This window comes from Pristiophorus japonicus, unplaced genomic scaffold, assembly GCF_044704955.1.
Source record: "Pristiophorus japonicus isolate sPriJap1 unplaced genomic scaffold, sPriJap1.hap1 HAP1_SCAFFOLD_45, whole genome shotgun sequence".
Classification (NCBI taxonomy): Eukaryota; Metazoa; Chordata; class Chondrichthyes; family Pristiophoridae; genus Pristiophorus; species Pristiophorus japonicus.
Window position 1 is genome coordinate 2,137,166 of NW_027254352.1, and position 22,966 is coordinate 2,160,131.

At 52.1% G+C, this 22,966-nt stretch overlaps 1 non-coding gene across 1 annotated transcript; it reads left to right on the top strand.

The window, feature by feature from the left end:
• Positions 1-20,419: 20,419 nt before the first annotated feature.
• Positions 20,420-20,491, top strand: trnak-cuu (transfer RNA lysine (anticodon CUU)). The gene has a single exon. It is a non-coding gene; the product is annotated as a tRNA-Lys (tRNA).
• The last annotated feature ends 2,475 nt before the right edge of the window (positions 20,492-22,966 follow it).

A 22,966-nucleotide genomic window follows, 5' to 3' on the forward strand; every position in this document is an offset into this window, starting at 1 on the left:
CTCCTGCACCTATGTTCTATGTTTCGATGTTTCTTTGTGCTCCTCCGATCACGAATCGCAACACACTAAAAATGCTTCAATAATGGTTACACCTGAGCTCCACATCTGTCAATTAGTTGGCGTGTTGGCCTAGGGGTGTGGTTTTCGCTTTGGGGTTGTTACTTCAAATCTGCGATTGGTCCCGGGTTCAAATCTCGGACGATCCCTCAGTTTAGCTATGAATTTTAAAATTGCATCGAACTTTTGCAAAGAAGGACTTGCATTTCTGCAACACCTTTCAGGAACTCATGACGCCCCAAAGCGCTTTACAGCCGTTGAGTTATGTTTGAAGTGTTGTAGTGTGGGGAAAGATGTGCCCAAATCACCCCACACGAACCGCAACTCTTTGCGAAGGAGTTCGGTGCAAAGAATCAGGTATCTCAGGGACTTGGACTTTCTATGATTGAGTTCTGCTTGTACCTGCATTCAAGCTTGAAACAGCAAATGGGCTTCCATCTCACGGAAGCAGTGAGTAGCGGTTAGTGAGTAGGTGACCAGGTTGATGTGCGCCGCTTTCAATCTTTGAAATTTCACCAAACAAAGAAACGATGAATCCAACTGTCCCTGTAAGCGACAGATTGAAGGGATCGGTGCTGCAAACAGAGCTGGAATACGTGCAGTGCAGGAATAGGGTCCGCAACATTAAATGTCAGATTTATTAAGCAGACAATAATTAAACATACACTTAACAACAGTACTTACACCCAAACCTTGCAAATGTTAGCCGAAGAACTCAAACACGTTACAGTTCCCAGCTCGCTTTTCAAATTGATCAAACATTAATCGGATTCAAAACTATCTGTTCCAAATGCAACATTTTATATCTTTTCCTTACCCCTGCTACGTGACAATTGAAACTTTTAATAGTATTACCTAACACAACAACCCAACTTCTGATGGAAGGTCATTAACCTGAAACGTTAACTCTGTTTCTCTCTCCACAGATGCTGCCTGGCCTGCTCAGTGATTCCAGCATTTACTCTTTTTATTCTCCAAACTTATAATCAGACTATCATTTCCCTTGTCATCTAACTACACTCCTTCCTGATATGTAGCCTTGTCCTACAAACAGGCTCCTTTTGCACGATTCAGGCATTCATTGGAATTATAACTTCTTAACGGTAACAATTATGTGATGTATGTAACTATGTAATACTTGCCACCAGAGGGCGCGACTGTTGGAGTCCTAATGGTCACCTGCCCATACGTACAGGGCCAGTATAAAAGGTTGGCTGCCATGTTGTTCAGGCACTCTGGAATTGTAATAAAGAAGACTAAGATCACACTAAGATAAGCTCTCAGTACTCAGACTCGTGGAGTTCTTCTTTTCACAACAATTGGCGACGAGTAACAGAATACAAACCTTCACACAACCATGGCTGCTGTTGGAATATGAGAGAGATTCATAGAGAGTGAAATAAATGAGGGCAGCAGGGGGATCTCTGCCGGTCACCGGGGAAATAGGGAGACAGACCTTGGAGCAAAGGGATATGGATTGATACGGCAAAACTAGAGGCATCTGATCCAGGAGATTCGTGGGGCGCGGAAATTCGGGAGTTTAATGACTTTGAAAGGAACATTTTTGTTTTGTGCCGTTTTGTTCAGAGAAATGTTTGTGCAAGGAATATTTTGCAGAAAGGAATGCAGCATTTAACATTTTGCCTTTACACTTCTTTCTGGGTGTCAGGATCACATTTCGTTTCAATGGTATTCTTCCAGAATTAATATTTAATTTGCTGTTTAGCAATAACCAGACCCTTGCTCCAAGGTCTGTCTCACTGTTTCCCCGGTGTCAGGCAGAGATCCGCCTGCTGCCCTCATTTATTTAATGTGACAGGACACAAATGTTCAAAATCAACCTGCAGGTGGCCACAAACAGCACTGAATAGTCAGGATGGCCGAGTGGTCTAAGGTGCTGTGCTCAGGTCACTATCTCCTCTCGAGATAGGTTTTGAATCCTATTTCAGACATTTCTTATATTTAATCATTCGGCAGAACCCATTTGTTTTGTCACCACCAACTCCTCAAAAGTGCGATTCAGCAGTCCACCTGCTCGCTTCACATTTCCGTCTGACCTGGTGCTGAAGTTTGTTCATTCTTTTGTGGAACGTCAATCATATATTTTGCCCTGATCATGTGTGGAACTATTCTCGCGATCTCATTGGGTTTAATTTTGGTAATCTGGTGCTGAAAGTGGAGATGTTTCCACAGTGTAACGGTTAACACCTTCTAGTTTTTTGAGTTCTTGCTCAACTTTCTCCTTGAGTGCATATGGTACGGAACGGGGCTTGTAGTAAACCAATCTAGCGTCCTTCTGTACCCTGACACTGGCCTTGAAGCCTTGGATCGGACTGCCCGTTTCGCAGAACAACTTTGGATACTTCTTGATGACCTCATCCATTGATGAAAATCTCGCTTCCACACAGAAAAGCTGACTCCAATCCAGCTTCAGTGAGCTTAATCAATTTCTTCCTTGTAATGCAGACTTGTCTCCTTTCACTACTATTAGAGGCAAGTTCTGAAATTGATCTTTATATTTCACCGGTACAGTGATACGACCGACCACAGGAATTTACTCTCCCGAGTAGCCTTGCAGACTATCTTGGGTTTCTCCAGTTGGAAATCACGCAATATGTCGCAGTACAGTGAATCCGGTATTACACTCACGGATCCACCCGTGTCAATTTCCATTGGTATCTTGAATCCCGCAACATCTATGTGGATTTTGATGCTTTCCGAATCGCTGTCCGTTAACATCCTGTTCCTGATGATGTGTAACTCTAACATCTCCTCGTCCTGTTGTTGTTCTTCCATACTATGTAGTCTCTTGAGATTTCTACTCATAGCTTTGAACGCTGGACTCATAGTTTTAAAAACAGGTTTACCCTTCAGTCGGCATGCCTTCGCAAGATGCCCAGTCTTTCTGTAGAAGAAACACTCTGCCTTCACGTGTGGACAACTTTGAGCAATGTGTTGTCCCAGGCACCTACAGCATGACTTCGACGCTCTGGCAGAAGTTCCAGTTTTTGAGGCTTTGGGCTCCCTTGTTATTCCTTCAAATGCTCCGATAATGACTCCCGTACCAGTGGAAACAACCTGTCTGCCTCTATCTTGTCTAGTCCTTTCATTATTTTAAATGTTTCTATGAAATCACCCCTCATCATTCAGAACTCCAACGAGTAAAGACCCAGTCTACTCAATCTATCATCATAAACTAACCCCCTCATCTGCGGAATAAGCCGAGTGAATCGTCTCTGTATCCCCTCCAAATCCAGTATATCCTTCCTTAAGTAAGTTGACCAAAACTGCACGCAGTACTCCAGGTGCGGCCTCACCAATACCCTATACAGTTGCAACAGGACCTCCATCACTCCATCACTCTCGCAATGAAGGCGAACATTTCATTCGCCTTCCTGATTATCTGCTGCACCTGCAAACTAACTTTTTGGGATTCATGCACAACGACCAATCGTGGAGCTTTGGAGGCGTATCCTGCTCAGTTGGCTGAGTGAGCAGTGAGGAGAGCAGCTCCTGTTGTTGCTCCTGGCTGGGCCTGTGAATCAGTCCAGGAAGAGAAGGAAGGAAGGAAGGGGCTTCACCACCAACTTTCACCCAGAGGGAGAGGAGGAAAAAGCAGAAAAATTGAACAACTTTAACATTTCTACAAAGAGTTTGGAGAGAGGGGGAAAGACCAACAACAACATCCAGTGTGGAAGGAGGGAGACTCTACCATTCTACAGGTGGGTGTATTGGTGCAGTCCCTAAAAGACGTTGTTGTATCGGTGGGGGGAGGAAAGAAGACAAGTCGGGGGCCGGAACATCGCGGGTGTTGTGTGTGTGTGGAAGTGTGTGTGGGGGCCTTGCTTACAACTGAGCCCCACACACAATTGAAGCACCCCTCCCCCATTGCCTAGACTGGGATAGCTGGAGCTACCTGGCTGAAGAAGCTTTAATCACCCTATTGAACATCGTTGGGAGTGTGTGCCTGTGTGGCTCCAGCTGCACCAGGTGAAGACATCTTCTCCCCTCACCCGAAGACCACCCCAAAGACTTTTTTTGTTTGCCATCTGGGGATTGCACCCACCCACACCTGCGAGGGGAGACCTGCCATCGCATTTTCCCCCCTTCCAACCCCCCACTCTCTTTCTCTGTTACTCTCTGTTTCTCCCACCTCTCTCTGAGAGCCATTACTCCCAAATTGATTGGAAAAATATAAAACAATTAAGACAACTGAGCAGAGCGAGCAAGGCCCCTCCCCAAGTGTCAACTAGGGGAGAGGTGTGCCTCGTTAAGAGCTCCTCTGCTCAGTCGATAAACGAGGCCATTTAAAGACCATTAAGGCCTGTGACTTTGGGGTGGGTGCGGCCCTTAAAGGGACCCCATGATTGCGACCCCATCTATGCCGGTGTCAGGGCCAGCTAGGACTTATGCGCAGGTGGCATCCACATCCACGGCACCTCCTGCGCCACCTGCTGCCCTGCCACCATTCAGAATTATAACTAAGAAACACGGGGTCAAGAGCTACACTCACCCCACAATGAGCATCGAGGAGTGCGTGCGGGCGATGGCTGGGGTAGTCGGCCCCTCGGCCATTGTCGCAGCCTCCAAGATGTCTGGGAAGGCCGTGTTCTTCCTGGGATCGGAGCGGGCGGTGTCCCTGTCCCTCGAAAAGGGGCTCACGGTGGGCGGGACCTTCCTGCCGGTGGATCCTCTCGAGGCCACCGTGCAGAGGATCATCATATCGAACGTCCCGCCCTTTGTTCCCGCTGAGCTACTCATCCCTCACCTACACCAGCTGCGGGAGGTAAGGTCGGGGATTAACCCCATACCGCTCGGCCTCAGGGAGAACAGCCTGCGCCACGTGTTCTCCTTCCGCCGACAGCTCTTTGTCCGGCTGGCGCGGGAGGAGACGACGGAAGGGCATTTTAATGTCGTGCACGAGGGGACTGAGTACCGCGTCTTCTGGACGTCGGACGGCGTGCGGTGCCATGCCTGTAGGGAGGTAGGGCATGTTCGTAAGAACTGCCCCGCCTCCAAGGCCGCCAAACCACCGAAGGCGGCCAAGGCTGGCGCCGCCGCCACCCCTCCCCCTAGTTGCGTCCGCTTGCCGGGAGCATTCGGGGCGCGGGCATTGTCGTAGGCCTTTGTTTTCACGGCCTCCAGCGGGGGGGAGGGAGAGCGTCCTACCCGAAAGAGGGCGCGGAACAAGACGAAACATCGAGAGGTGCGTCCCATCTGTGCGCGAAACAACATGTTTAGCGCGCTCGGGTTAACCCGGTCATCGGCGTGCGGGGGGATAGCCCTGAGCCCGTGCCCGAGCCCTTGAACAATACCAGAGGGGCCCGGGCGCGGGCAGGAAAAGGTAAAGGGGGGGTGGAGCGGGAAACCTCGGCAGACATGGGGGTCTACCTGCCTCCGCGCACCCCCAGGAAAAAAAAGGAGGCGCCGCTCCAATGAGGTTGAGGGGGAACAACCTCCCTCCGCGGAGGAGTCGAAGCCGGCCGCGTGTCCCACGTGCACCACCGGCGCCCCCATACTGCGCCGTAGGCACAAGGAATCTGTCCCCGGGGAGCGTGAGGCAGTCGAAGCTGCCCAGCCTCTGCCTCCCAGGGATGGCGTGAAAGATCTGCCTGTCGTTGGCGGCGTGGGGCCAGCGGAGGAATGCATTGGCGCCGGGCCGAGCGTCCCGGGGACTGAGGCGGGCGGAGCCGAAAAGGCCGCACCTGAGCCCGCCCAGCCAATAACCGACTTCCCCAGGGACTTGCTCGACTCGGCACAAACGGAAATTTTGAATTTTAATGATTCTGTACACGCTGGGCCGGGGGGTGGCGGCGAGGAGGGGGAAGAACAACAAACCTCGCCCCTTACTTTGGAGCTGAGGGACTTGGAGGACCAGGAGAATTTCCTAAACCGGGTCTCTCCGTGTTCCCCGGCTCCTGGGGCAGAGGAGGAACCCCTTCCGCTGTCGCTTCCCGACCCAGCACCAATTTTAAAAGAGCCCAGTGGGGACTCCTCTGCCGACGATCCTGAGGGTGGTATCGTGTCGGAGCCAGGGCCGGATGGAGCGGCCGGGCCGTTTGCCGTAACTCGTGCGGTCGACGGGCTGGCTGCTAGTGGCAACCTCCCAGAGGGGGACGGGGACTCGGTGGAGGACGCGTGAGAAGATCTCGAGTCCATCGCCAGTGAGGCGGTGGATCTGCTCGCGTCCGCCGCTGAGACCCTCCTTATTCCTGCAAAGGAACTCATGGACTTTTTGGTCCAGTGCCGGGGTCGCCGCGACCGAGCCCGTCTGGCCCTGGAAAGATGGTCTGAGCCGGGGCTGCTCGTCGCATCCGTCCACGCCGCCGCTAAAACCATGGCCGCGGGCGTGCCCTTATCAAGGTAGAGGTTTCAGTATGCTTTTGTCATGAAGATAACCATAGCCAGCCTCAACATCAACGGCAGCATAGAGGCACGCCTTTGATTTAACAATTTTCCGCTCCTGCGGGAGGGGAAATATGCGGTGTGCTTCCTGCAAGAAACCCACAATGTTCCGGGAGACGAAGCCACGTGGCCCATGGAATGGCAAGGTGAGCACCGCATGAGCCACCTCACCACCACTTCTCGTGGGGTGGCTATATTGCTGGCCCCGTATTTTCAGCCGGAGATCTTAGGGGTGGAGGAGCCCGTGCCAGGCCGCTTGCTGTACGTAACGGTTCGCCAGCGGGACGTGCCGCTCCATCTCGTGGCCGTGTACGCGACTCAGCCCGGCATGCAGCAAATTTGCTTCTTCGAAGAGGTGTCCGCACTTGGCTCTGTATACGTCGGCGACTGCATTGTCCTCGGGGGGGGGATTTTAACTGCACTCTCGAGGCGAGGGACTGCTCCGGTGCCCCGCAGTGCATGACGGCGATGGAGAAGTTGAGGGAACTGGTCGGGTCCTTCGACTTGGTGGACGTCTGGCAAAATCGCCATCCCGACTCCAGCGCCTTTACTTGGGTGAGGCCTGGAGTAGGATGGTCCAGAGTCGACCGCCTTTTTGTGTCTCGGGCGTACGTTTCCTGCGTCCCGGCGTGTTCGGACCACCACCTGGTGAGGGCGGAGCTCGCTTCGATCCGTGCGAGGACGGCGTCCGCGTACTGGCATTTTAACAACCAGCTGCTGGAGGACGTGCGGTTCCAGGACTCGTTCCGTCGTTTCTGGGCCGACTGGAGAAGGAAGCAGGGGGTCTTCCCCTTCTTGAGGCTATGGTGGGACGTGGGCAAGGCTTACGTCTGCGTCTTCTGACAAGAGTACGCGAGGGGGTCGACAAAGAGGCGGGCGGCCAGGGTCGGGCGCCTAGAAAAAGATGTGCTCGACCTAGAGTTCCGTCTCGGTCAAGTCGTTGGGGACCCAGCCCTTACGGACGGTGTACGAAGCGAAGATGGCTGTGCTGAAGGACCTGCAGCTCGTCGGGTCCCGAGGCGCGTTCGTGAGGTCGCGGATTCGGTTCCTGCGGGATCTGGACCGCGGCTCCCACTTCTTCTACTCGCTGGAAAAAAGACAGGGTGTCCGTAAGCAGCTCTTGACGCTGCTGGCCGACCTCGGCTCTTGTCTCGGATCCGGAGGGCGTCAACAACAGGGCCCGTGAATATTACGGGGCCCTGTTCTGTCCGGAGCCATCTAGCGAGGAAGCCCGTAGAGTTTTGTGGGAGGACCTGTCGTAGGTCGGCCCGGAGAGCGCCTAAAATCTGGAAGCTCCGCTAAGCCTGGCTGAGCTAACCGGCGCCCTCGACCAGCTCTCGAGGAGAAAATCCCCGGGGCTGGACGGGCTGACCGTGGAGTTCCACAGGGCGTTCTGGGATGTACTGGCGGGCGACAAGGCGCGGGTCCTGGGGAAAGTCTGGCGAACGGGGAGATGCCCCTCTCTTGGCGCAGGGCAGTCATCGTCCTGCTGCCTAAGAAGGGCGATCTCTGCCTCCTTAAGAACTGGCGCCCGGTCTCCCTCCTTAGCACGGACTACAAAATCTTCGCTAGGACGATGCCTGCTCGCCTTGGTGCCGTGCTGGACCACATGATCCACCCCGACCAGTCCTACACGGTCCCGGGCCGGACAATCCACGATAACATCCATCTGATCTGGGAACTCATCCATTATTCCCAGGAGGCTGGTCTGTCAGTCGCCTTCCTATCCCTCGACCAAGAGAATGCGTTCGACAGTGTGGATCACGACTATCTGCTCGGAACTCTGTGCGCTTTCCGGTTCGGGACGCAATTCGTCGCCCGGATCCGACTTTTGTATGCCGCCGCGGAGTGTCTGATTAAGGTTAACGGGTCCTTGACGGCGCCCCTTCGCTTATGGAGAGGGGTGCGCCAGGGATGCCCCTTGTCCGGCCAGTTATACGCCATCTGCGTGGAGCCTTTCCTGCGCCTCCTGTGGACGAGGTTGACGGGACTGGGTCTGCAAGGGCGTGCGTGGAGGTCGTCCTCTCGGCTTACGCCGATGACGTGCTCCTCGCGGTAGAGGATCCCACTGACCTGCGGAGGATGCGTGAGTGCCAGGAGATCTACGGCACGTCCTATGCCTCCTGCTGCCCTGCCACCTTTCAGATTGATTCCGAGAAAACACGGGGTCAAGTGCAACATTCACCCCACAATGAGCATCGAGGAGTGCATGCGGGCGATGGCTGGGGTAGTCGGCTCCTCAGCCATTGTCGCAGCCTCCAAGATGTCTGGGAAGGCCGTGTTCTTCCTGGGGTCGGAGCGGGCGGTGTCCCTGGCCCTTGAAATGGGGCTCACGGTGGGCGGGAGTTTCCTGCCGGTGGACCCTCTCGAGGCCACCGCGCAGAGGGTCATCATATCTAACGTCCCGCCCTTTGTTCCCACTGAGCTCCTCCTCCCTCACCGACAACAACTGGGGGAGGTAAGATCGGGGATCAACCCCATACTGCTCGGCCTCACGGAGAGCAGCCTGTGTCATGTGTTCTCCTTCCGCCGCCAGCTCTTTGTCCGGCTGGCGCAGCAGGAGACGACGGAGGGCTATTTTAATGTGGTGCACGAGGGGACTGCCTGCCGCGTGTTCTGGACGTCGGATGGCGTGCGGTGCCATGCCTGCAGAGAGGTGGGGCACGTTTGTAAGAACTGCCCCGCCTCCAAGGCCGCCAAACCACCGAAGGCGGCCAAGGCTGGCGACACCGCCACCCCTCCCACTAGTTGCTTCCGCGTGCCGGGAGCCATAGGTGAGCGGGCATCGTCGGGGTCCTTTGTTTTCACGGCCTCCGGCGGGGGGGAGGGAGAGCGTCCGATCGAAAAGAAGGCGCGCAAGAAGACGAGACATCTAGAGGCGGGTCCCATCAGTGCGCCAGAAAGTTTGACCACCGCGCTCAGCCCAACCCAGTCACCGGCGAGCGCGGGGTGCCATGAGCCCGTGCACGAGCCCTTGACCAATACCGCAGAGGGGCTCGGGCGCGGGCAAGAAAAGAAAAAGGGGGGGGGCGGACCGCGAGGCCTCGACAGACATGGAGGCCTCCCTGCCTCCGCGCACCCCCAGGAACAACAGGATGCATCGCCCCAATGAGGCGGAGGGGGAACAACATCCCTCCGCGGAGGAGGTGGTGCCCGCCGGGTGTCCCGCGTCCCCCACCCGCGCCCGCAAGCTGCGTTGTAGGCGAGAGGAATCTGTCCCCGGGGAGGGAGAGGCAGTCGAGGCTGCCCAGTCGCTGCATCCCGGGAATGGTGTGTAAGATCTGCCTGTCGTTGGCGGCGTGGGGCCAGCGGAGGAATGCATTGCCGCCACGCCGAGCGTCCCGGGGACTGAGGCGGGCGGGGCCGAAAAGGCCGCACCTGAGCCCGCCCAGCCAATACCGAACTTCCCCCGAGACTTGCTCGACTCGGCAGAAGCTGACACTGCAGTCAATTGTAATATACATCCACACTCTGGGCCGGTGGGTGGCGGCGGGGAGGGGAAGAACAACAACCCTCGCCCCTACTTTGGAGCTGAGGGACTTGGTGGACCTGGAGAATTTCCTAAACCAGGTCTCTCCGTGTTCCCCGGCTCCTGGGGCGGAAGAGGAACCCCTTCCGCTGTCGCTTCCCGAACCAGCACCAATTTTAAAAGAGCCCAGTGGGGATTCCTCTGCCGACGATCCTGGGGGTGGATCGGGGCAGAGCCAGGGCCGGATGGAGCGGCCGGGCCGTTTGCCGTAACTCGTGCGCTCGACGGGCTGGCTGCTAGCGGCAACCTCCGGGAGTGGGACGGGAACTAGGTGGAGGACGCGTGAGAAGATCTCGAGTCCATCGCCAGTGATCCAGTGGATCTGCTCGCGTCCGCCGCTGAGACCCTCCTCATTCCTTCAAAGGAACTCCGGGACTTTTTGGTCCAGTGCCGGGGTCGCCGCGACGAAGCCCATCTGGCCCTGGAAAGATGGTCTGAGCCGGTGTTACTCGTCACTTCCGTCCGCGTTGACCCTAAAACCATGGCCGCGGGCGGGCCCTTATCAAAGGCGCATAGCCTTGAGCTGTGCCGGCTCAAAAAGCTCCTCGCTGGGCTGCTGAAGGAGTGGAGGTCAACAAACGACTCCACTCCCCCCAACACAATGGGTTAGGTAGAGGTTGCACAATGCTCTAGTCATGAAGATAAACACAGCAGCCTCAACATCAACGGCAGCAGAGAGGCACGCCGTAGATTTAACAATTTTTCGCTCCTGCGGGAGGGGAAATATGCGGTGTGCTTCCTGCAAGAAACCCACACCGTTCCGGGAGACAAAGCCATGTGGCTCTTGGAATGGCAAGGAGAGGTCCGCCTGAGCCACCTCACCACCATTTCTAGTGGGGTGGCCATCTTGCTGGGCCCGCATTTTCAGCCGGAGATCTTGGGGGTCGAAGAGCCTGTGCCAGGCCGCTTGCTGCACGTAATGGTTCGCCTGGGGGACGTGCCGCTCCATCTCGTGAACGTGTACGACCCTCAGCCCGGCCCGCAGCAAACGCGCTTCTTCGAAGAGGTGTCCGCTCTTCTTGGCTCCGTCGACTTCGGCGACTGCATTTTCCTCGGGGGGGATTATAACTGCACCCTCGCGGCGAGGGACCGCTCCGGTGCCCCGCTGTGCATGACGGCGATGGAGAAGTTGAGGGACCTGTTCGGGTCCTTCGACTTGGTAGACGTCTGGCGAAATCTCCATCCTGACTCCAGCCCCTTTACTTGGGTGAGGCCTGGAGTAGGATGATCCAGAGTCGACCGCCTTTACATGTCTCGGGCGTACGTTTCCTGCGTCCCGGCGTGTTCGGACCACCAGCTGGTGTGGGCGGAGATCGCTTCGCTCCGCGCGAGGACAGGTCCGCGTACTGGCATTTTAACAACCAGTTGCTGGAGAACGTGCGGTTCCAGGACTCGTTCCGTCGTTTCTGGGCCGGCTGGAGAAGGAAGCATGGGGGGCTTCCCCTTCTTGAGGCTATGGTGGGACGTCGGCAAGGCTCACGTCCACGTCTTCTGTCAAGAGTATGCGAGGAGGTCGACCAAGAGGTGGGCGTCCAGGGTCGGGCGCCTAGAAAAAGAGGTGCTCGACCTGGAGTCCCGTCTCGGTCAAATCGTTGGGGACCCCGCCCTTACGGACGGTGTACGAAGCGAAGAAGGCCGCGCTGAAGGACTTGCAGCTCGTCGCGTCCCAAGGCGCGTACGTGAGGTCGCGGATCCGGTTCCTGCGGGATCTGGACCATGGCTCCCCCTTCTTCTACTCACTGGAAAAAAGACAGAGTGTCTGTAAGCAGCTCTTGACGCTGCTGGCCGACGACGGCTCTCTCGTCTCGGATCCGGAGAGCGTCAACAACAGGGCTCGTGAATATTACGGGACCCTGTTCTCTCCGGAGCCGTCCAGCGAGGAAGCGCGTAGAGTTTTGTGCGAGGACCGGCCGAAGGTCAGCCCGGAGGGCGCCGAAGATCTAGAAGCTCCACTGAGCCTGGCAGAGCTGACCGGTGCCCTCGACCGGCTCTCGATGGAAAAATCCCCGGGGCTGGACGGGCTGACCATGGAGTTCCACAGGGCATTCTGGGATTTGCTGGGGGGCGACTACGCGCCGGTCCTGGGGGAAAGTCTGGCGACCGGTGAGATGGCCCTCTCTTGGCGCAGGGCAGTCATCGTCCTGCTGCCTAAGAAGGGTGATCTCCGCCTCCTTTAGAATTGGCACCCGGTCTCCCTCCTCAGCACGGACTTCAAGATCTTCGCCAGGGCGATGTCTGCTCGCCTTGGTGCCGTGCTGGACCACATGATCCACCCCGACAAGTCCTACACGGTCCCGGGCCTGACAATCCACGATAACATCCATCTGGTCCGGGACCTCATCCATTATTCCCAGGAGGCTGGTCTGTCGGTCGCCTTCCTATCCGTCGACCAAGAGAAGGCGTTCGACAGGGTGGATCACGACTATCTGCTCGGAACTCTGCGCGCTTTCGGGATCGGGACGCATTTCTTCGCCTGGATACGACTTTTATACGCCGCCGCGGAGTGTCTGATTAAGGTTAACGGGTCCTTGATGGCGCCCCTTCGCTTTGGGAGAGGGGTGCGCCAGGGATGCCCCATGTCCGGCCAGTTATACGCCGTCTGCGTGAAGCCTTTCCTGCGCCTCCTGCAGACGAGTTTGACGGGACTGGCTCTGCAAGGGCCGGGCGTGGATTTCGTCCTCTCGGCTTATGCCGATGACGTGCTCCTCGCGGTAGAGGACCCCGCTGAACTGCGGAGGATGCGTGAGTGCCAGGAGATTTACTCGGCCGCATCCTCCGCCACAATCAACTGGGAAAAATGTTCCGGACTCCTGGTGGGTCAGTGGCGGGTGGACTCCCTGCCGGAGGAGCTCAGGCCTTTTGCCTGGAGCACGACCCATCTTCTCTATCTGGGAGTCTACCTTAGCCCCGACGAGGAAGCCTGGCCGGCGAACTGGCAGGAGCTGGATGCCATGGTCGTCGCTCGCCTAGGGCGCTGGACAGGACTGCTCCGACTGCTGTCCTACAGGGGCCGAGCGCGAGTCATAAACCTGCTGGTGGCCGCCATGTTCCGGTACCGGCTGGTCACTTTGACCCTTCCATCTGCGTTTGTCGCCAGGATGCAGAAGAAGCTGGTGGACTTCTTCTGGAACAACAGGAAGCATTGGTTCTCTGCGGATGTCTTGAGACTTCCGCTTGGGGAGGGCGGTCAGTCGTCGGTGTGCGTCAGAACCCAGCTCGCGACTTTCCGTTCTCAGAGCCTACAGAGATACGTTTACGTCGAGCCCCCTCCTAGGTGGCGTGCTCTGGCGACGTATTTCTTCTGCCAGCAGCACGGCCTCAATTACGACACGCAGCTCCTGTTTGTGAGTGTGGGCGGCGTCAGGACCGCCCTTCGGGAGCTGCCTGTCTTTTACAAGGAACTCATCAGAGTCTGGAACAAAGTCTCCACCAAGCGCAGCTCCCCACCGGCTGGAGTGGTGGCCGTCCTGCAGGAGCCGCTGCTCGGGAATTCGTACCTCCACGATCAAGTTTTTAGGTGGCGGTCGGATGAGAGTGCTGTGCCTGGTGAGGTGACCAGGGTCAGGGACCTGCTGGATGGCAGAGGAGCGGGCTGGATGGCGCCAGACCTGCTGGCGCGGCGCCTGAATTCTGCCAAAGTCCGCCACGCGGCCGATGCCATCGAGTCGCTAAAAATAGCTCTGGGCCCCGACTCCGTTAGGTGCATCGAGAAGGCTCAAGCATGTGGGGGGATCCCGTCCGAACTGACCCCCATCCGGACGGAATTCCTCATCGGTGCCAAATCCCGGAACCTCCCTCGGGGGCCGGCGCCTCACAACTTGAGTCGCCTCGGGGAAATCCCCTCCGTGCCTTTCAGTTCTGCGCGGAGGGGTTTCCTGTACGGGCTGCTCCTGCACACTCTCAACTTTGCCATCCTCGCCTGCCGTCCGGACACGCCATGACGTACCATCTTGCCGTCCGGAGGAGGCGGGGGTCCCCGATGGAGGGCACTCTACATGGGAGTCCTCTCAGTATTTATCGGGGATTTGGCCTGGAGGGTGCTGCACGGAGCATTGCCGTGCAATAAATGTTTTAAGCAATTTCTGCGGTCTGGAAGAGTCCGTGTTCCATGTTTTTATGGAATGCACGAGGTTGCAGCCCTTGTTTTATTAATTAAAGGGACTGCTCCTGAAATTCTGTCTGCACTTCAGTCCCACACTCCTGATCTTTGGGCAACCTTAGCGAAGGGGAGCGGGTAGGTTCGAGGGCCTTCTCGTCGGACTGATCGTGGGCATGGCCAAGGGTGCCATCAGCCGGTCCAGGCAGCAGGCGGTTGAGTGGATCGTTCAACCTGACTGCCTGCCTCTCTTCCACGCGTACATCCGCGCCAGGGTGTCCTTGGAGATGGAGCATGCGGTGTCCACCAGTAGGCTCGAGGCCTTCCGCGAGAGGTGGGCACCGGAGGGACTGGAGTGCATCGTCATGCCCGGCAACCAAATTTTAATTTCATTTTATGTTGTTAAGTTAATTTGATTTAATTGCCAGTGCTTTTAGTGTCCCCCTCCCCTTTTATAGGGGGCACTTGAAGAAAAAATTCGATTCTGTGCCAAAAAATAAAAGAAAAACCAAAATGGCATTGTAAATGTTGTTGTTTCCCCCAGATCGGAGGGCACGGTTCAATGTTTTTCCGTTAACTCCCTAAAAGAGTTTCATGCACAAGGACCCCCAGGTCCCTCTGCACCGCAGCATGTTGTAATTTCTCCCCATTCAAATAATATTCCTTTTTACTGTTTTTTTTCCCAAGGTGGATGACCTCACACTTTCCGATATTGTATTCCATCTGCCAAACCTTAGCCCATTCGCTTAACCTATCCAAATCTCTTTGCAGCCTCTCTGTGTCCTCTGCACAACCCGCATTCCCTCTAATCTTTGTGTCATCTGCAAATTTTGTTACACTATACTCTGTCCCCTCTTCCAGGTCATCTATGTATATTGCAAATCGTTGTGGCCTTGCACCGATCCCTGTGGCACACTTCTAACCACCGATTTCCAACCTGAAACGCACCCAATTATCCCGACTCTCTGCTTTCTGTTCGCCAGCCAATTCTCGATCCATGCTAATACATATCCTCTGACTCCGCGTACCTCTATCTTCGCAAGCAACCTTTTGTGTGGTAGCTTATCGAATGCCTTTTGGAAATCTAAATACACCACATCCATCGGTACAGCTCTATTTACCATGCTCGTTATCTCCTCAAAGAATTCCAGTAAATTAGTTAAACATGATTTCCCCATCATGAATCCATGCTGTGTCTGCTTTATTGCACTAAGCCTATCTAGATGTCCCGCTATTTCTTCCTTAATGATAGTTTCAAGCATTTTCCCCACGACAGATGTTCAACTAACCGGCCTATAGTTAACTGCTTTTTGTCTGCTCCCTTTTTTAAACAGAGGCGTTACATTAGGTGCTTTCCAATCCGCTGATACCTCCCCGGAGTCCAGAGAATTTTGGAAGAATATAACGAATGCATCTGCTATAACTTCCGCCATCTCTTTCATACCCTGTGATGCATTTCATCAGGACCAGGGAACTTGTCTACCTTGAGTCCCATTAGCCTGTCCAGGACTACCCGCCTCGTGATAGTGATTGTCACAAGGTCCTCCCTATCCACATTCCTGTGACCAGCAATTTCTGGCATGGTTTTTGTGTCTTCCACTGTGAAGACCGAAGCAAAATAATTGTTTAAGATCTCAGACATTTCCACATTTCCCATTATTAATTCCCCCTTCTCATCTTCTGAGGGACCAACATTTACTTTAGTCACTCTTTGCCGTTTTCTGTATCGGTAAAAACTTTTTCGATCTGTTTTTATGTTTTGCGCAAGTTTAATTTCGTAATCTATCTTTCCTTTCCTTATTGCTTTCTTAGTCATTGTTTGCTGGCGTTTAGAATGTTCCCAATCTTCTAGTTTCCCACTAACCTTGGCCACCTTATACGCATTGATTTTTAATTTGATACTCTCCTTTATTTCCTTGGTTATCCACGGCAGGTTATCCCTTCTCTTACTGCCCTTCTTTTTCACTGGAATATATTTTTGTTGTGCACGATGAAAGAGCTCCTTAAAAGTCCTCTGCTGTTCTGCAATTGTGCCACCGTTTAGTCTGTGTTCCCAGTCGACTTTAGCCAACTCTGCCCTCATCCCACTGCAGTCCCCTTTGTTTCAGCATAGTATGCTCGTTTGAGACACTATTTCCTCACCCTCAATCAGTATTACAAATTCAACCATACTGTGATCATTCATTCCGAGAGGATCTTTTACTCGGAGATCGTTTATTATTCCTGTCTCATTGCACAGGACCAGATCTAAGATAGCTTGCTCCCTTGTAGGTTCTGTAACATATTGTTGTAAGAAACAATGCCTAATGCATTCTATGAATTCCTTCTCCAGGCTACCCCGTGCGATTTGATTTGACCAATCAATATGTAGGTTAAAATCCCCCATGATTGCTGCCGTTCTTTTTCACATGCCTCCATTATTTCCTTGATTGTTGCCCACCCCACCGTCAAGTTATCATTTGGGGGCGTATAAACTACGCCCACCAGTGACTTTTTCCCATTACTATCTATAATCTCTAGCCACAATGATTCAACATTTTGTTCATTAGAGCCAATATAATCTCTCACAACTGCCCTGATATCATCCTTTATTAACAGAGCTACCCCACCTCCTTTCCCTTCTTGTCTATCTTTCCAAATTGTCAGCTACCCCTGTATGTTTGATTCCCAGTCTTCGCCACCCTGCAACCACGTTTCTGTAATGGCCACCAAATCATACCCATTTGTCATAATTTGTGCCGTCAACTCATTTACTTTATTTTGAATGCTGCGTGCGTTTAGGTAGAGTGTTTAATACTAGTTTTTAAACCATGATTTTTAGTTTTGACCCCTCCTGCAGCTCCTTTATATTCATACATATTTTACCTTCCTATCACCTTGTGGTTCACACTTACCCCAGTGCTACTCTCCTCTGTTGTCCCCTGCCTTTTGCATTCTTTCTTGGGGTCCTGTTTATCTGCGCTCTCACCCACTCTAACTAGCTCAGAGCCCTCTCCTGCGTTTTGAATACTCCTCGCATTGAGGAACCGAGCTTTCAGGCTTGCCTTTTTATTACACTTTAACCCTTTAGAATTTTGCTGTACAGTGGCCCTTTTTGGTTTTTGCCTTGGGTTTCTCTGCCCTCCACTTTTACTCATCTCCTTTCTGTCTTTTGTTTCTGTCTCCATTTTGTTTCCCTCTGTCTCCCTGCATTGGTTCCCATCCCCCTGCCATATTAGTTTAACTCCTCCCCAACAGCACTAGCAAACAGGACATTGGTTCCGGTCCTGCCCAGCTGCAGACCGTCTGGTTTGTACTGGTCCCACCTCCACCAGAACCGGTTCCAATGACCCAGGAATTTGAATCTCTCCCTGCTGCACCACTGCTCAAGCCACGAATTCAGCTGAGCTATCCTGCGATTCGTACTCTGACTAGCACGTGGCATTGGTAGCAATCCCGAGATTACTACTTTTGCGGTCCAACTTTTTAATTTAGCTCCTAGCTACTTAAATTCATCTCGTAGGACCTCATCCCTTTTTTTACATAAATCTTTGGTACCAATGTGCACCACGACAACTGGCTGTTCGCCCTCCCTTTTAGAATGTCCTGCACCCACTCCGAGACATCCTTGACCCTTGCACCAGGGAGGCAACATACCAACCTGGAGTATCGATTGCGGCCGCAGAAACGCCTATCTATTCCCCTTCCAATCGAATCCCCTATCACTATCGCTGTCCAACTCTTTTTCCTGCCCTCCTGTGCAGCAGAGCCAGCCACCGTGCCATGAACTTGGCTGTTGCTGCCCTGCCCTGATGAGTCATCCCCCTCAACAGCACTCAATGTGAGGCCAACGTGATATCCGCTGCATTGCAGCCCATCAAAGGGCGAGAAACCACTGAATATAAAGGATGAGCTGACAATTATTAGCGGCAGTGCATTCTGGTCAACGTCAAACCCTCCTTTCTTATTCAGCAGAGGCATGAACGGGTGTCAGACTTAACAAAGTTTAATTAAAGATACAAATACAAGCAACACTTGCACATCTTTTCAGTGTAAAATTCTTTAACTTTATTTGAAATGCTACTGCGTTGAATCTGAAAATACGCATGTTGAGATTTTATCTTCAATACTGATTGTATTTTGTGTGCACGGCAGGAATAACTGGTGCTGTTAAATTTGATAAAAGTTGCCCCAGATTCGTGGTGTCATCGGCAATGAAGATTTTGAACCAGAAAGCTCTAATACAGTGAGTAAAATGGGATATGGTTTTCGAGTAAAGATGCAAAGCACAGGACAAATGATTGAAGTATGGACTGTTCCTGAGTTAGCATTTGTTTGATGGTGCAAAAGAAGGTGATGGGTTAATTAATGATGGTTTCCCGTGAAAGCAAGAGAAAAGTTTAAGAAGAAACCAGACGGTGCATGTCAGATGAGCGCTGCTTGTGATACCTGGTGGGAATGGGCAGGGATTTTAAAGCCCCTTGTATTACAGAACCTTCATATAGACGAACATCTCCAGCTCATTGAGTAGGTATCATGGTGCAACGGTAGTGTGTCTGACTCCAGATCCGAAGATTGCGTGTTCAAATTGCATCGGGGTCACTGATCTTTTGGATATTGTTCTTCCAGAATTAATATTTCCTTTGCTGTTTGGCAATAACCAGACCCTTGCTCCAAGGTCTGTCTCACTCTTTCCCCGGTGTCAGGCAGAGATTTTTTTTTTATTTAAAAAAATACTTTATTCGTATAAAAATGTGTACAGTACATTCAAAAGCAGTTCAGTACATTTAGCTGCGGTCAGTAATCCCATACACTACATTTGGGTGCTGACGGCAGTTTCTGTCGATATATTCCCTTGCTTTTCAGTTCCAGTACAATTCGGTACAATACGGTATACCTTGTAGTACATTCAACAAATTACATCATAAGTGTCACAATACAGTACATGGAATGGGTGACTGTACACTTACACTTTTTTTCAACGTACATCACGAAACAGACCTTACATTGTACATGGCACTACATCGGTGTTCACAGATCATGGTGCACCATGTACACAATAAAGAAGTTACAAGTACGGCCCGAGGGGAGTTTTAAACTGATTCCTGCCCCGGGGTCTATCGTGTCAGAAGGGCTTTAAACTGTGGCCCTTCCCCACCCTGCCTTTGCGGCAACTACACCAATTTTATGTGCGTCCCTCAGCACGTAATCCTGGATCTTGGATTGCGCCAGTCTGCAACACGCAGACGTGGACATCTCCTTGCTCTGGAAGACCAGCAGGTTTCGGCAAGACCAAAGAGCATCTTTGACTGAGTTGATGGCCCTCCAGCAGCAGGTGATGTCTGTCTCGGTGTGTGTCCCTGGGAACAGCCCGGAGAGCACAGAGTCCTGTGATACGGATTTGCTCGATGTCAACCTCGACACGACCACTGCATCGCTTTTGAAACTAGGTTCCCTGATGGTCTAGTGGTTAGGTTTTGGCGCTTTCACTGCTGCGGCTCGTGTTGGATTCCCTTTCAGAGAAATTGTACTTCTAATTCAAAACCTTATAAAAAAATAGTTCATCATTTTACACATCTTTATGCATCTCCTATGTGAAAAAAAAAGAAGTATTGATTTAAACATCATGAATTAATTCGTAAAATTCGATTGTCATATGATATATTTTGCTCTGAGCATATGAGGAACTTTTCTCCCGATCCCATTGGGTTTAATTCTGGTAATCTTGGACTGAAAGTGGAGATGTATCCGCAGTGTAGCGGTTAAAACGTTCGCCTCAGATGCAAATCATAGACACCATCAGAGGCAATCCCTCGGGATCGAGAAAGACTTGCTTCCACTCCCAAAGTGAGTCTTTTGATGGCTGAACATTCCGATACGAGAGCCACAGACCCTGTTGCAGGTGGGACAGACATATGTCGAGGGAAGGGGTCGGTGGGACTTGTTTGCCGCGTGCTCCTTCCGCTGCCTGCGCTTGGTCTCTTCATGCTCCTTGCGTCGAGACTCAAAGAGCTCATCGCCCTCCCGGATGGACTTTCTCCACCTCGGGCGGACTGCGGTCAGGGTCTCACAGGTGTCAGTGGTGATGTTGCACTTAACCAGGGAGGCTTTGAGGGTGTCCTTGTAACGTTTCCGCTGTCCTCCTTTGGGTCGTTAACCCTGAAGGAGCTCCGCATAAAGATGTAAAAATAAACACGGAAGGATTAGGGGCCGGATTTGGCCATTCGGCCCCTCGAGCCTTGTCCACCATTCAAGAAGACCCTGGCAGTTCTTCAACAGCAAGTTTCAACATCTGGGACGGATCCACCAGGCGCCTGGCTTCAATGAGTGAAAAAAACCTACGTGGGACAGAAGCCTGGCTAGCTCAGTCGGTAGAGCATGAGACTCTTAATCTCAGCGTCGTGGTTCGAGCCCCACGTTGGGCCATTTATTTTCATTTAATGTTGCTTTCATGGAAAACCTCTGACCGAAACGGCACTGAAAAAAAATGTTCCTTTCAAAGTCATTAAACTCCGAAATTTCTGCGCCCCGTGAATCTCCTGAATCAGATGCCTTTAGTTTTGCCGACTCAATCCATGTCCCTTTGCAATGTTGTGCTCCAACCCACACTATGTAATGTGCCACTAACTTATCGAATCATGGAATGGTTACAGCACGGAAGGCCATTCCGCCCATCGAGCACGTGCCGACTCTTAACGAGTCCCACTCCCCCGCATGTTCCCCGTAGCCCTGCAATTGTTTTTCCTTCAGACAATTATCCAACTCCCGTCTGAAAGATAAGATTGATTCTGCCTCCAACGCCCTGTTATGCCGTGCATTCTAGATCCTAACCTCTCGCTGCTAAATGGCCACCTCCTGTTCCTGGGTGTAAAGTCTGGGAAACACGAGATCAATTATTGCCACACTCACAGCCTTCCTAAATATCGCACCGTAAAACCTTCCATTCTCGTAAAACCAGCTCCTGATGTATCGGCCAGCTGTGTAGGTTAGAGCTCTGGTTATATACCTAACATTACTTTCAGCACAGTGTTTCTGTAGTGTAGTGGTTATCACGTTTGCTTCACATGCAAAATGTTCCCAGTTCCAGCACAGGTAGAAATATCATTTTGGAGACACTTTTTGCTGTGAAATAATTTGAACAAAAGTCGCCCCAGGTTCCTTGTCGCATGAGCACTGGACATTTTAAACCAGTCTCCAACATACAGAGTGAGTAAAGTCAGATAGGGGAGAAAACTTCATCAATGATTCAAAATCCCTAAATTATTAAAGTTCAGTTATTGAAGTTTCCACTGTCCCTCAGTAACAATTCTGCAAAACAACGCTGTCGGTGAATGAATGGGGAATAAAACAAATAATCTTCACCCATCCCCATCCCCCGACACACTGTTTAATTAGTTGCATGTCATTATTTTAAAGATTTTGAATGAAAGAGTTTATTTCTGAATCCGGGCTCCTTCTGTGAGCACCGCATCACTAAAAGAGCAGGAAACACATTAAAGAGTTGACCACAATTGCTGTCATTTCTTAGCTTTTTTGTAGTGTTTTTTCAGCTCTTCGTCCTTTTCAGCTCCTGACTGCAGATATTGCTGTGATTAAACCTGAACCCAATGCAATGTCTGTCTCACTTTGTCCCCGGTGTCAGGCAGAGATACGCCTGCTCTTCTCATTTATTTAATGTGACAGGACACAAAAGTTCAAAATCAACTTGCACGTGGCCACACACAGCACTGAATAACCAGGATGGCCGAGCGGTCTGCGGTGTTGCATTTCGGTCACTGTTTTATCTGGAGATGTGGGTTCATGTCCCACTTCTGATATTATTTTTGAACCAAAAACTAATGTGCGATAAAATGGAACAAGAGCAGTCCGGGGTGTATTGTCACATGATGCAAGCTACCTCGGACGCGGAACAAAGCTCCCTGCACATCGAGCACAGGCTCAGGAAAACCCCGAGGGAGAGGATATCCCGGTCACTGGGCCTTCCAGTAATACTGAACAAGTGCCCGGTCTGAAACTTTCCAGAGTAATAACTTGTAACTGGAGCTTCGAACAATCAGGATGGCCAAGCGGTCTTAGGTGCTGTGTTCAGGTCTTCGGTGCTGTGTTCAGGTCACAGTCTCATCTGGAGGTGTTGGTTTAAATCCCACTCCTGACATTCAGTGTTTTTAATTACAAACTCATTTGTTTGGACACCACTCTCAAGTGCTTTGGAACATCCATTGCCTGTTGGCAAATGTGCCGACTTCAATTACAAACAATGATATCAAAGTTACTTCTCAAACCGGGAATCGATCCTGGATGGCTGTAACGAAAGGAATGGTTTTGTGAAGCATTGAAATGTTCCCTCTAAATATCTCGCACTGCTCATTTAAAAACACGGTTATAATTTGTTTCAGTGCAAAAGAAGGCAGGCTCGAAGGGCCAAATGGCCGACTCCTGCTCCTGGTTCTTGTGTTCTTATACAGAGCACAGAACACATGATCAAATGATCAACTCTCCCTCAGATAGCATTTCTTTCATTGTGCAAAAGAAGATTATAGGTTCATTAATTATGTTTTCCTGTGAAAGCACCATAAAAGTTTAAGGAAAATAATTCACCCAACATGGGGCTCGAACCTTCGACCCGGAGATTAAAAGTCGAATATTCTACCGACTGAATTAGCCGGGCCTGCTTTCGTTGCATCTTCCTGTCGCTGATTGCTGCCAGGCGCCTGTTGGCATCGACCCGTGGGTTTATATCGAGCTTCAAACCACGAAACCAGTTCTTCTGAATTTCAAGGCTTGTACGGGGATCAATCTTCAAAAGCCGTGTCATTAACCACAGCTGGGCCGTCACTTTTCTGATCGCAAAGTACTTTCAGTCCTTGTCAATATCTCTTGTCTATTTGCCGGTGTTTCCC